Raw genomic sequence first — 14880 nt, 5'->3', positions numbered from 1 at the left:
GAAGTACAGACTGTGAAGTAAAAGGGGAAGTATGTTCTCATATGTGTGTTTTTTCTATGCTCAAGTTTGCTATATAAACTGGCTGTATACCCTTCAATAAATGAGAGAACAGTTTTTGACAAAGCTTCACTGGTTGTCTGACTCAATTACTGTCTTCTCCCGAGCTCGTCCGCCATTTTGTTTTCCCAGATCATCAGCGCTATAAGAGTGGGGTAAATCCTCCGGAGGTTGGAAGTCGTCCTGAGTCGGCAGACGGTGTATTTTCACGCTAAGACGTTGGAGAATACAAGGGCACATTTTCAGGGTTTATGGCGGTGGCAATTGTAATGCACGAGGAGATAGAATGGTAATAATGCACCGTTACCAACAATGGAACCTGCTCAGAACTCCCCTTAGGTTTTGAAAGGTGTATCCCATTTTAATTTAGCTGTGATAGCAATTTGCAAGGTTTCAGCTTTCCCAGCAAACTGTGGTTTAGTTTTTGCCAGCAGCTACATCTTAACTGAACCATGACAAATGTATTTCTGTAAGTCCAAAAAGCACAATAGCAAATACGACGGAATAGACAATGTACTGTATTCGGCTGTTGCTGTGGACTTTTTAACCGATCAAATAATGCATGAGCAATGCCAATGGTGTATTGATCAGAGTTGAATTATAAAGCCGTTTTTAACCAAATACACAATACGGTATATGTTTAACACATTAATCTACTCGCCATTTTTGCTAAGCGGCAGGTGATCAAGATGAAAAATATAAAAGTTTAAGTGAAACAATCCTTCTGAAAAGTATGTTACATAAACAATACAGTATTAACTAAATATGTATTTGACATTTTAGTTGGATTGAATGCATGTAATGGGTTATTACTGTAATACACAATTTTGGTTTATATATGTTTATTGTTGTAGTCTTCTTCAAAAAAGCCTTAATTACAAAACTAGAGTTCAAAAATATACTATAAACCAGTCAAAGCATGTGGTGACATGGAAACATTAAGAATTACCATCATTGAACTATTCTTTTACTCATTTGATTTGGTTTAAAATAAGTGCTAGTCCGATACCCATTTAACCCATAATTTATATTAGTGCAATTAATTCATTTTGGGGATGGTCCTATTAATATTCTGAAATAATCATTAATACTTCCTTTTAGCAACCTTATTAAGATCACAACATCAAACTCATATTATGATGAAGTCGCACTAAAAGGGAGATTTGGGAGCAAAATAAATAAATATTTTCATCTTTACTTAACTTTTTTTTTTTTTTTTTAACATGCATCAACAAATATAATTTAGGAAATACTTATTATACAATCAAAAAATATCACTGCCTGCATCGGTGAGTTGTAATCGATGGGTCTAAATTATGTTACTTCCTTAATTACTTTCTTCATCCTGCTGGTCATTTGCACTCTGCTCAGTACCCCTTCCTGTTTCTCCTGTACTTGAAACTTTTTCTCTCACTGCCCCAGATCTTGGATCTTCTGTGTCCTTCATATTCCCTAGCGCTTCCAAGCAAACCCTTTAGTTCCCTCTGGGCACTATTAATATTGTCATTGTTAATTATATATTTTTTATCAGATTTAAATCATTGCTCCAAATATTTTTTTTCACCACCTTGGTCAAGCAACACAACTGCTACACATGCAGCTACTCTTACTGTCTCTGTAAATCTCCCTACATACAGTACTACTTAGACCAAAGCTCTTTGGGGGAGGAATTCCTTATTCCTAATGTTTACATATATTCCAATGTCTGTTCTGCAAAACGCTGCATAAATGGTTGAAGCTATTTAACCAAAAATATACATACAAATATATGAAAGACTCAAAATTTTGTTCTTACTAAATTCGTAAGAGGAAGGGAGATAAGTGTCACGGGAGACCAGGTTATTTACATCTTTTTACTAGGATCATTCACTGAGCAAAACAAGGTAGAGAAACAAATTGTAATTTATTCTGCATAAATTCGCATACACACAGAGAAAACTAAAATACAGACAAAAAGACAGACTTACTGGGGGACTGGGGTCGAAAACTAGACTTTCCTAGATGCAGGGAACTCTATGGGAGAGTTTTACGCTGACCGGGCGTGGCCCGGAATCTTCTGGAACTCAAATCCGCATGATATCCCAGCCGTGACCGCTACATTAGTTTTTAAAAACGTGGTCCCTCCTGACCGTGAGTCAGCCTGGATCTCCTGGAACTAAAATCGACATGAAATCCCATTCACGATCGCTACGTTCGTTTCTGAGAACTTGGGCGCAAAAGTCGGGACTTAATCTCTGGTGGACAGGCTTTTCAGGCTTGAAATTGAAGCCGGTTGCCTTGCTATTCCGAACAAAGCAACTTTGAAAAGCCCGCCCGCACTCTTTCGGCTCTGACTCAAGGGGCACACACAATCCGATTGGTTTACGGCTTCTTACAGTATTCCCTGCTTCATTCATAAAATAGAAGCAGACCGGACAGCCAATCAGTGTGTGGAAACTTTCTTAAGCAGCCAATCAGAACCAAGCCGGGAAGAAAAGACAGGTCAGCTGGAAATTTGAAATAACCAAGGGACATGCGCAAGCCTGCCACATATCCCCCCAGCTGTCACAATGCCACCCGCTGGGCAGATGCCCCTAGATCTGGCAGACAAGTGGCATCCCGGAGGACTGCCATTGATCTCCGGAACCAGTACTCCGCCTTTCCCCGCTAACCAAACGCTGTTCACACTTCTGGGCATCCTCTGGCTGCTTTGAACTCCGATGTCCAGCAGACATACCGGTGCCTATGGGTTTGCATGGGCTGGCTGTTTGGACATCGGTTCCGAATGTTTAAACATATTAAAAATATACAGATACACAACAAGCTCTGAGTAACCCTAAACATTACCACATTATATATATATAATATAATAATATATAAGAAAGTTTCCACACACTGATTGGCTGTCCGGTCTGCTTCTATATATTTAAGAATTAAGTGGCAGCAAGCTTAAGACGTGTTGGCCAAAGGGTTAAACTAAATGACCCTTTTTCAATAGAATATATAGGTATTGCACTGTGTTTTTTTGTCACATTGGAAGTATCTTTGGGCATCTTCGTTTGTTTTTTGTTGTATACATTTAGCCACGTCCCACTCCTTTTGACACACACACACACACACACACATATATATATATATATATATATATATATATATATATATATATATATATACAGTGTATATATGTATAATATATATAATGAAAGGCTCCTTACCAGGCAGACCATGGAGTCCAGGGAATCCGAAGTACACGCAGCAAGGAAGAGACAGCACACTTAGTAGTAATGAAAAAATTGTATTTGAACAGCAGGCACAATCACCAACGTTTCGGTCCTAGGGACAGGACCTTTATCTTTATATATATATATATCTATATATATATATATGTGTATATATATATATATCTATATATATATATATAGATATATATATATATAAAGATAAAGGTCCTGTCCCTAGGACCGAAACGTTGGTGATTGTGCCTGCTGTTCAAATACAATTTTTTCATTACTACTAAGTGTAGTAATAGTGTATATATAGTGTATATATATATATAGTGTGTATATATATATATATATAGTCAGATAAGGCAGTTGGCACTCCAATAGGTGCTGTTAAGCCACAGGTGCACGTCCCATATAGAGAATGTAGTTATACGTTACCGTTCCAAGGATTGGAAAACAAGAGACAGCACTCAATGTTGAAAATCAAAGTGTATTAGTGATAGCAAAAATACATCCAGAAACCCTAGTTGATTTTCAACATTAAGTGCTGTCTCTTATTTACCAATCCTTGGAACGGTAACGTATAACTATATATATATGTGTGTGTGTCAAAAGGAGTGCTAATGGACGTGGCTAAATGTACACAACAAAAAACAAACGAAGATGCCCAAAGCTACTTCCAATGTGACAAAAAAACACAGTGCAATACCTATATATTCTATTGAAAAAGAGTTATTTAGTTTAACCCTTTGGCCATCGCGTCTTAAGCCTGCTGACACTTAATTCTTCCTGTAATTATACAGGTAATTAAGAATTTTAACTCAGGGTGTGTTAGGACCTGCTAACGGGCATGCCTTGAAGTGGCAGCAGGCTTAAGATGCTTTGGCCAAAGGGTTTAACTAAGTGACCCTTTTTCAAGAGATTATATAGGTATTGCACTGTGTATTTTTGTCACATTGGAAGTAGCTTTGGGCATCTTTGTTTGTTTTTTGTTGTACAGTCATGTGAAAAAGAAAGTACACCCTCTTTGAATTCTACGGTTTTACATATCAGGACATAATAACAATCATGTGTTCCTTAGCAGGTCTTAAAATTAGGTAAATACAACCTCAGATGAACAACAACACATGACATATTACACTGTATCATTATTCATTTAACAAAAATAAAGCCAAAATGGGAAGCTACTGTATGTGTGAAAAACTAAGTACACCCTTACTGCTTCCATAGGAATTAAGATGCTAAGTAGCAGACAGGTGCTGCTAATCAAATGACCTTGATTAATTGATCATCAGCAAGTGTGACCACCTCTATAAAAGCCAAAGTTTTAGCAGTTTTCTGGTCTGGAACATTCATGTGTGTGTTAACACAATGCCAAGGAGGAAAGACATCAGCAATGATCTTGGAGAAGCAATTGTTGCTGACCATCAATCTGGGAAGGGTTAGAAGGCCATTTCCAAACAATTTAAAGTCCATCATTCTACAGTGAGAAAGATTATTAAAAAGTGGAGAACATTCAAGACAGTTGCCAATCTTCACAGGAGTGGACATCCCAGCAAATTCACCCCAATGCTCAGAGAAATTGCAAAATACCCAAGAGTTACATCTCAGACTCTACAGGCCTCAGTTAGCGTGTTAAATGTTAAAGTTCATGACAGTACAATTAGAAAAAGATTGAACGAGTATAGTTTTTTTGGAAGGGTTGCCAGGAGAAAGCCTCTTCTCTCTAAAAAGAACATGGAAGCATGGCTTAGATTTGCAAAGTTGCATCTGAACAAACCACAAGACTTCTGGAACAATGTTCTTTGGACAGACGAGACCAAAGTGGAGATGTTTGGCCATAATGCACAGCGCCACATTTGGGGAAAACCAAAAACACAGCATGTCAGCAGAAACACCTCATACCAACTGTCAAGCACGGTGGTGGAGTGGTGATGATTTTGGGCTTGTTTTGCAGCCACAGGACCTGGGAACCTTGCAGTTATTTAGTCGATCATGAACTCCTCTGTATACCAAAGTATTCTAGAGTCAAATTTGAGGCCATCTGTCCGACAGCTAAAGCTTGGCCAAAATTGGGTCATGCAACAGGACAATGATCCCAAGCACACCAGCAAATCTACAACACAATGGCTGAAAAAGAAAATAATCAAGGTGTTGCAATGGCCCAGTCAAAGTCCAGACTTCAACCCGATTGAAATGCTGTGGCTGGACCTTAAGAGAGCTGTGCATAAACAAATGCCCACAAACCTCAATGAACTGAAGCAACGTTATAAAGAAGAGTGGGCCAAAATTCCTCCACAACGATGTGAGAGACTGATAAAGTCATACAGAAAACGATTACGTCAAGTTATTGCTGCTAAAGGTGGTTCTACAAGCTATTGAATAATAAGGTGTACTTCGTTTTTCACACATGGCTTCTCCATTTTGGCTTTATTTTTGTTAAATAAATCATGACAGTGTAAATGTCATGTGTTGTTGTTCATCTGAGGTTGTATTTACCTAATTTTAAGACCTGCTAAGGAACAGATGATTGTTATTACAGTGGCGGCCGCCTTTAACCTCCTGTGGCCATTTCCCCGCGATTTTTAAAATCGCGGGCAGATGCGGGCCGTTTTGGGCGCCGCGGGCGCTTTCAATGTTAAGCGCCATTAGCGCTGTCTGATCAATGCGGCTGACGCGCGGGAAACTCCATGGCAAACAGTGAACATCCCGAATTTTTACGGGTATGTAGGAGGTTAAAAGGGGCCGCGGCTGTATGTCCTGATATGTAAAACCATAGAATTCAAAGAGGGTGTACTTTCTTTTTCACACAACTGTATATATTAAAAATATATTTTAATACACTGAGTCTCTGGGTACAGCGAACAGAAAATGGAAAAGTGTACTCTTTTTATTTCTGTGTACATGATGTCCCCCCATACTTTCCCTATAACTCAGGTTGGACTCTCATAGTCCCCCCAACCTTATGACGGTTGGGTACCTACAAACCATGTACTGTTTGAGGGTCACCTTGGTACTAGCTGGGGTACCCCTCTTAACATAGGGATTCCCTCACCTCAAGAGACTCATTTATCCCTGTGCCTCATTCTCCTTTCCGAGTTGTGCTGAAGCAGGGCGCCCTAGTGGTGAGTCGCACTTATGTTTTCAAGGGGAGGTATTGCCGGGACAATGTGCCTACATGCATCCGAGAATCAGGCATGATTCCCAGATACATTTATTGGGGAACCGGTAACTCTGGACCCCAACTTCCTAGGCACATTCAAGATTTAGAACATACTTCTGCAATTACAGTACTAATATAAATAATTATGTTATCTCTTTTCATTATACTTTAACTGTATTCTTGCCGAAAGAGACTGCTGATTGGGTCTGTTTCAAACATTGTTATTGCAACTCACATGCATATTCCTACTCAGCATCCTAGCTGTATCATATATTTAAAATTAGGAACCCATTTTATAAATTAAGCATTGGCCAACTAGATGTTGAAGTGTACTGCACTACTGTGTGAAATTTTCAAGGGTAACTATACACAAAAAAAGTAAAATTGTTTTACTTGAAAATTGTTGTTATTGAACCAGATATTAAAAAAAGTTATGGTGGGTTAAAAAAAAAAAAAAAGTGACAAAACCCCTCCACCGTACAATTGGGATGCATTCACATGTCTCAGACAAGTCTGCAACCCTGTCTTTCCCCATTATTGCTTAGTAAACAGTGCTTCCACTGCAGCCAGGGATTCTGGGTAATGACATGCACAGTGTATCACTCTTTACTTCGCAAACCCACTTATTGAACATAACATAAGATATACATACACAGAGAAACAAAAACCCAGTAAAGAGCACACAGAAATATCACTCCGGGAAGAAGTCCATTGATGACGAAACACGTCAAGTGGACCATCCGCAAACTTTTTCTCCTAATAATGGATGTTATGATCTTGATACGAACTTCCATAATTTTGCAGCATGGCTTTAGATTTAATTTATATAATAGTTGATTGCGGTGTCTGTCTTTTCTGTGTTATAATATACGATACTGTATACTTGTTACGTAATAAATATCACAAAGTTAAATCAGTAAATATTCATATTGACAACATGATATGTATTTTCTGAGTATTAGGTTGCCTGTGCTATAATATTCTTTAAGTGGGGAAAAATGCAAAACAGTATTTCAGTTACCATTTATATAAATCTGAGTAAGATTGGATTTCAGTATAATATCGTTATGCATATTTAGCCTGTGTCCCCTGGTGAGAATGATAACACCATAAACATTACAGTATAAATACATTTTTTAAAGAATGTCAGAAGATGAAATGATAACAGTAGCTAAATATATGTAAATACTAAAATATTATGCTAGAGCAGTGATTCCAGTTCAGTGGTTCAGTTTTGGGTACATTGGAACACAGAAATGCCATGCATTCAGACACATACTGCATGACATTGTCAATTGAACAAATATATTTCAAGTCTGCAGTTTGGCCAGTGATGGACTGAAGGTGTACATTGCCTTTAAATTGGGGAAAACTGGTTTGAATCCCAGTGTGAGCTCTACTTGTCACTTTGGCCAGCAATTCTACCTCTTTGTGCCTCAGTTATCACAGTTAAATTGCAAGCTATTTGGGGTAGGAGCCTATTATACCTGTAACATTGAATGTGTAGTAGGGATGGGCGTGCACCAAAAGGCAAAATCCAAGCCAAGCTACAAAACCATGGCTCAGTCATATGCTCCAGACAAATGGGCCAGCACCTAATGTCTGTATGTCTGTATATATCTAACAAGGCTAAGGTAACCCCCTAATTTCAGTAGTAGCTGAAAAGAAAAAAGTTCACACACACAGTGTGTAAACTTTTTTCTTTCCAGCTGGTTGGTGTGTGTGTGTGTGTGTGTCTCTGTCTCTGTCTCTGTTTCAGCTTCCTGCCTCAAGCAACATGGCTGTTTCAGGCTCCCAAGGTGCAGCTTCCTCCGTTTCAACCTCCTACCTTATACATCCGACTGCTGATTAGCTCACAAAGTGGACGGGCTCGATTATAAGGTGAGTATGTACTTTTCACCTTAACTTTATTGAAAAAAAAACCTCACCTTATAATCAGGCAAAACCGGTATATTTTTTTACAACTTGCAGTAGTGTAAATATTTGTTCTAAAAGTAGATGATTGGGAGGTACCACAGATTTAAAACTAGTTAGACCTTGAAATGTTATAAAACTTCAATTTTTAAATAGATTAAGATTTTAATTACAACAGCATTCATATCTAAACACACATTCACCTTGATTGTGCTAGAGACCATGCATATCTACTGTAGTTTGTGACTACAATAGGCATATTGAGGATAAATATTCTGCTACTGTATGCATGAAATCTATGGGGTTTGGGATGAAGAGTAGAGTGAAGTGATGAGTTCAGCAGCACATCCTCACTACATGCTACCTGGATAAGAGTGCTACATAAATGTTGTTATAAATAAATAAATTAATGCACATCAACTTACTTGATGCAAGTACTGTAAATATTCACTCCTTAGAGAAAGAGCTAATAGCTGACAAGATAATAGAAAATGTGGCTAAGCAGCATATCTTAGAAATCAACATTGTCTGAGAATGCATATTTTAAACATATACTCAGGAGGTTGAACGTTTTAGAAATAATTCGATAAAATAGATAGCTTCAGGTAAACTTTGCTGCAGGTTGTGATTTATTGGTGCAACATGAAAAAAAATCCCAAGAGCTACTTAACATGAGTTTTCAAGATCTCAAAGATCCTTCCTTCAAAAGTGACTTAATTAAAAAGGGGTCATTGGCATTTTGTGTACATTCCAGTTTCAAAACATGGCCTTACTTGACAACTCAGGACCATCAGAAGCCAACCTTGTATACAAGTAACATTACCTGACTCTATTTTATTAAAACATGTCAACCAAGTACAGACTTTAAAACCATCTCAGGTTTTTTTTAAACTGGAACTGTTTTAGGATTTGTTATTTGGTGGCACCAAAAAACGCTTCAGTCAAAGCTCTATTTCAAATGTTTCCATCCCGCATGAAAAATCTGGACTGACTGAACCTGTTCAAGTGATTTAAAGCCAGACAAGACCGACGCAACCCTATGCTCATAACTACTGTATAGTTTGTCATGTTGGACCAATAAAACCTACTGCAGTCTGCATAGCAATTATAAGGCTACTAACACTGTACAGCTTCAAAGGATATATTTTCATCAGGTATCTTATACTTTAGGGAATTCTTGAATCTTTGAAAGTTGGTTTTCAGAGCTCCTACAATCAAAACAATGTTGTACAACTGCCAAAATACTGCACTATCATCATAACTATAGAAAATATCCATTCAGTTCTTTAATATAAAAGTTATCACATTGTATTTCAGTTACCTGTGCAAATATAATAGTAATTTGTTTAAACAAAAGATGAAAGGCTTTGTTCTTTTTTTACAAAGCAATAGTATGCATTTCAATGAAGATATAACAATAATCTTTGTATAAACATTGTCATAATGGGAGCATTTGGTAATATTTGATCATTACCCAAGAATAAAGATTTTGTAATTCACGCAGCTATGTTTCCAGATTAGCAAGCGAATTGTAAAACAGAATTTATACAAATTTAGCATTAAACTGTCTGATAAAATCAGATGGTCAATTTAAAAACAAATGAAGAAACTCTTAAGGGATTTTTTTTATCACAGCTTCTGACCTGCAAAACATTGTCAATACTGTTAATAAATTGCACATACTGTACAGGTAGTTTATCAAAGAAGAAAACATTGTTACTCTCGATTGGATTATTTTTTCTTTGCTGAAGATGGTGCTGAAAAAGTCGACAAACTGTTCCCATTCTCCTTCAATGTGTAAAAGGAGGCCTTTTAGCAGCAACTGAGTGAAGGTCAGCTATAATAGAACCTGGCCTAAAAGCAATAATTCCCTATCCGCTTAATAGTTCACATGAAAACCACAGATTAGTTAGTATGTAATCACAAAAATCAATGTAGTTTCTTGTGGGAGTACATTGTATTGCTAATTTATATTTTCTAGGACATCTCAAGATTTTAAGTTTCAGCATAACATACTGTAACAGCTTCAAAGTAAACTTTACCAGCTATGAATGTGAGCACAAAAAATGTATATGAATACAACATGAATCTGTTCGAATCTATAGCTAAAGTTAATTATTTAAGTTTAAGATATTTAATTACTAAAGTCCTGCACAAGCTCCATAACAAAATGTAATGTACAGCCCTCATTCGAAAATATATAATACTTAATTCCCTTGTATTGTGAATATTTTCTTGAAATAATAATGATTTGTAACAAAATTCATTCCAGAACAAATGGAGGACCCCTTGTTATATTGAACCATCAATGTACAAAATAGGGGAAGACAACTATCTATTCTTTCTAGACACCATAATAAAAAATGCAACAAGCAAAAGCAAAATGTATCTGAAATATATATATATACAGTGGTTGACAAATCACCAAAAAATCTACTCGCCACACAAAAAAATCTACTCGCCACCTAGTACCAAACGTGTGCTGCTTGGGCCAATATTTACTCGCCCGGGGGTTAAATCCACTCGCCCGGGGCGAGCAAATGTATAGGTTTGTCGAACACTGTATATATATATATAATATATATATATACAGTGTTCGACAAACCTATACATTTGCTCGCCCCGGGCGAGTGGATTTAACCCCCGGGCGAGTAAATATTGGCCCAAGCAGCACACGTTTGGTACTTGGTGGCGAGTAGATTTTTTTGTGTGGCGAGTAGATTTTTTGGTGATTTGTCAACCACTGTATATATATATATATATATATATATAATCAAAAAATAAATAGATGATACCGTTCTGTGGCTAACGAAATGCTTTTATTTGTGCGAGCTTTCGAGATACACTGATCTCTTCTTCCGGCGATGTTACAATGAATGAAGCAAGCAAAAGGTATACTTAAAAACAGTGTCTCTTGGAATGTTATCTGTATATCTATATATATATATATATATATATATGTATGTATGTGTATGTATATATGTATGCATGTATGTATATATACACTTTTTTTGGCTTCAGTGCCTGTCTAATATCTTATTATCTTATTATTTTATCTTACAGATACAAACAGAAATCTATGCACTTCATAAAAACAAATTTGCTTGTTTTTTTAAAATCAAGCATGATTAATTTTAAGAAACATATATTGAAGTCAGTTGTTCATCAGAATATAATCCATTGTACAAATACATCTGGAGTTAGTGTTCACATAACATTAGACAGAAATGAAGTAGATAATACATAGATAAACTCAGGTATACAGCAGGTTGGAACTAGTTATCACTGGTAAATAAATAGAAGAATATAAACTTAATTTGGAGGAGTTAATACCTTCACTAGTCTCCGGTATGAGCTTCTTGCAGGCAGAATTCACTTCTTATTCCTTGGAGATCTGGAGTGCAGGTGTGTCTGTGATATCTGTCTTCCGAGCTGTCAAGGTGAATTCTGACTCAAGAGGTGACCTGTTTGAGCACTGCCTGAAAAAAATGTGTTTTCAAAAGCCAAGCCCAGTTTGCAAGAAAGGGAGGAGATTACCTGCTAGGTGTGCTTTGCACTTCAGGGGATCAAACAGGTTTGTGAATTCCTCTGTCCTTTTCTTTCTCTGTTTCTGTAAGTGGGCATAGTTGCCACATTCCTTACATTTCTTTCATTCGCGTCATAGCTGAGTTGGATATCCTGGAAACGACAACTTTTCTCCTGACTTTTAAGAAGTTCCTCCACGGTCAGGTTGTCATTTCATTTTGTGCATTGTTCTCTCACTGCCACCTATTTATTTTTTTTGCCACAAACCAGTTTGCCCACTTTTAGCTAATGAACACCTTTATACATGGAGTTTGCAAGAACTTGCAGCTAACTAAGAGCACACTTGCTTATGACTGTGACTCACTCACTGGGAAGGTGTGTTGCTGGCCCCCATAGAAAATAAGAAGGGTTTCCATAGTTCAGTATCCATCAATATTTATTTCTGATTGAAGCTTGTTATTAATACAGTAATTACATGTAAGGCATATTGTTTCCTTTGCTAATTACATATTGTTTGTATCCCCCAAAATATGTAATTTACCTTCTTCTTTCAACATTGTTTCTCACTCCCTCAAGAGTGTAAGCTCCCTGTAGAGTGTAAGCTCTCATGGGCAGGGCTCTCATTAATCTTTGTATCTGTTTGTGCATGTTTGCCCTCACTTGTTTGTAATTGTTTATGTAATATACCTAACTCTGTATCCCATTGTACCACGCTGCGCAATATGTTGGTGCTTCACAAATAAATGACAATATTAATTATTATTATTATTATTAATATTATATATTGTGATTAGATGAAAAAAAAATGGAGATTGCTTCCGAGGTTCACAGCACCTTCACTCAGCCAGTTGTATGAATATAAAAAAGTTTATTAGTAACCAGCAATGTACAACAGCATGAACACTCTTACGCGTTTCGTCCAAGCCAGGACTTTTTCAAAGAGTGCTGTTCATGCACAATGTCCCAGTTCATATAGGGAGAGAGCTAGATCAACAGCCAATCATTCCTAAGGTCAGATAAATTATCACTGCTGAAATCAATTAGGTGATTCGCTATACTATAGGACTGTTTATATCACATCGCTCACTACATGAAGGGACATACAGACATGCAAATATTGCATACATTGTTAACAATATTAAAATGACAGCCTAATGCTGTATAAAATTAAAATCAAAATCATACAAAGCATTATGTTCAAATACTGGTATAAATAAAACATTAATAAATTGTATAATAATTAATCAATTAATTCAATCTGAAAGAAAGTGGATAGGAATTATAGCTTACATAATCATAGAAATAAATGAATAATGTAACATAGAATTAATTCTCAAAACTAAATAAATGTTATAATACACAGTGTGGATATTTTGAATTAACATTATATTAATGATTTTTCTATAATGGGTAATGATACCCAAATAGACATAATTTGGACAGTAAGCACACCCTGAACACCTATCATACTGGGCCATCACCCCACCAAGAAGTGCTTGAGCTCCCAGTCTTGGTTGATTCCGGCCGGATGAAGTGTGTTCAGGGTGTACACCCAGTACATTTCCTGTTTATTGATCTACAACGTTTCACACGTAAACTATCATTTAAAAAGTTTTTTTCCTCCAGAAGCCAATTCCACACTGTTAATGTGCCTGAAATAGATATCCCTGACACATGTGATTTTGATTTATCCAATACTGTTTCTAATGTAGATAATGAGGTTATGTCTAATATTTCACTTCATACTTTCCAGGAAACCTGTGTATTGTCAGATTTGGATGCATTACTTGAACTGCAGGGTGAAGAAATTAATGCCTTCTCCCAACCTTTCTTCGGTACCCAATCATCTGGTTTAAAAAGGAAGTCCATCTTTTGACCAAATAATAGCAGGGGACCGTTCATCACGGCATTCGAAAGGTTGGTAGAAAGGGACTTGCAAATACTAGCAAAAGGCTTTTCATGTTCATCTGTGCATGCCAATAATCTGACATACACAGAGGTCCAGGAGCTTGATGTCCTGAAAAGTAACAAGGACATTATGTTTAGGAATGCTGACAAAGGGGGGGCCCTTGTTGTTTTATCAACTACACAATATAGACAGGAAGCACTGAGACAGTTGGGGAACCCACAACATTACAGATTATTGAAAAAAGATCCTACAGCTGAATTTAGTTTGCAGTATAAGGAACTCATTGAATTTGGTAAAATTCTATGTACACTCAACAAACAGGAAATTGATTTTCTAAGTAACCCACATCCCGTGATTCCGGTGTTCCACCATCTCCCAAAGATCCATAAGTCACTGGTCAACCCGCCTGGTCGTCCTATAGTGGCAGGAATTGGATCTTTGGGAGATGGTTTATCACGCTTTGTGGATTCATATTTACAACCCCTTGTTTGCTCATTGCCATCTTTTATAAAGGATTCTTCGGATCTCATGGTCAATGTACAGGACCTGGTCTGGAAGAAAGAATACAGATGGGTCACACTTGATGTGATTTCTCTTTATTCAATTATACTGTACATCACGATCACGGGTTGATAGCAATTGCACATTTTTTACAATTATCACAATTATCCACGTCACTTTGCACTTTTCTTTTAGAATCTATTAAATTTTTATTAACTCACAATTATTTTATGTTTGATTCACAATTTTATTTACAGTTGTTAGGCACTGCAATGGGCACGAGTTTTGCACCATCATATGCAAACTTATTTATGGGTTTATGGGAAGCACAATATATTTATCACAGCAACAATATTTATCGTTCACAAATAATTTATTTCAAAAGATTCATCGACGATCTCATCATAGTATGGGACGGCGATGAATCATCACTTCTTACATTTATCAATCTCCTTAATTCTAATGACAGAAATATTAAATTTACTTATGAGCATAATATTAATTGTATAAATTATCTAGACCTGCTTCTGTACATCGACCATGATCAAAAAATCCAAACTGATATATTCCGTAAACCCAATTCTAGGAATACATTACTGTCAGCAAAA

At 36.8% G+C, this 14880-nt stretch overlaps 1 protein-coding gene across 13 annotated transcripts in view; it reads right to left on the bottom strand.

The window, feature by feature from the left end:
- The window catches only part of ZNF185 (zinc finger protein 185 with LIM domain), a 396414-nt gene extending 384367 nt beyond the window's left edge, over nucleotides 1-12047 (bottom strand). For 10 of the 13 annotated variants that reach the window (XM_075572683.1, XM_075572693.1, XM_075572687.1 and 7 more), the window contains exon 1: nucleotides 11671-11830. The gene's annotated coding sequence lies outside the window, so the exon portion shown is untranslated. Of the gene's footprint in view, nucleotides 1-11670; nucleotides 11831-11874 lie in introns of those variants that run through there. The other 3 variants (XM_075572684.1, XM_075572694.1, XM_075572696.1) reach the window with 3 other exon arrangements.
- Between the last annotated feature and the right edge of the window lie 2833 nt (nucleotides 12048-14880).

The sequence above is a fragment of the Ascaphus truei genome, chromosome 16 (assembly GCF_040206685.1).
Source record: "Ascaphus truei isolate aAscTru1 chromosome 16, aAscTru1.hap1, whole genome shotgun sequence".
Classification (NCBI taxonomy): Eukaryota; Metazoa; Chordata; class Amphibia; order Anura; family Ascaphidae; genus Ascaphus; species Ascaphus truei.
The sequence above is the reverse complement of the archived record's forward strand: the minus strand, read 5'-3'. Positions and strand labels throughout refer to the sequence as shown.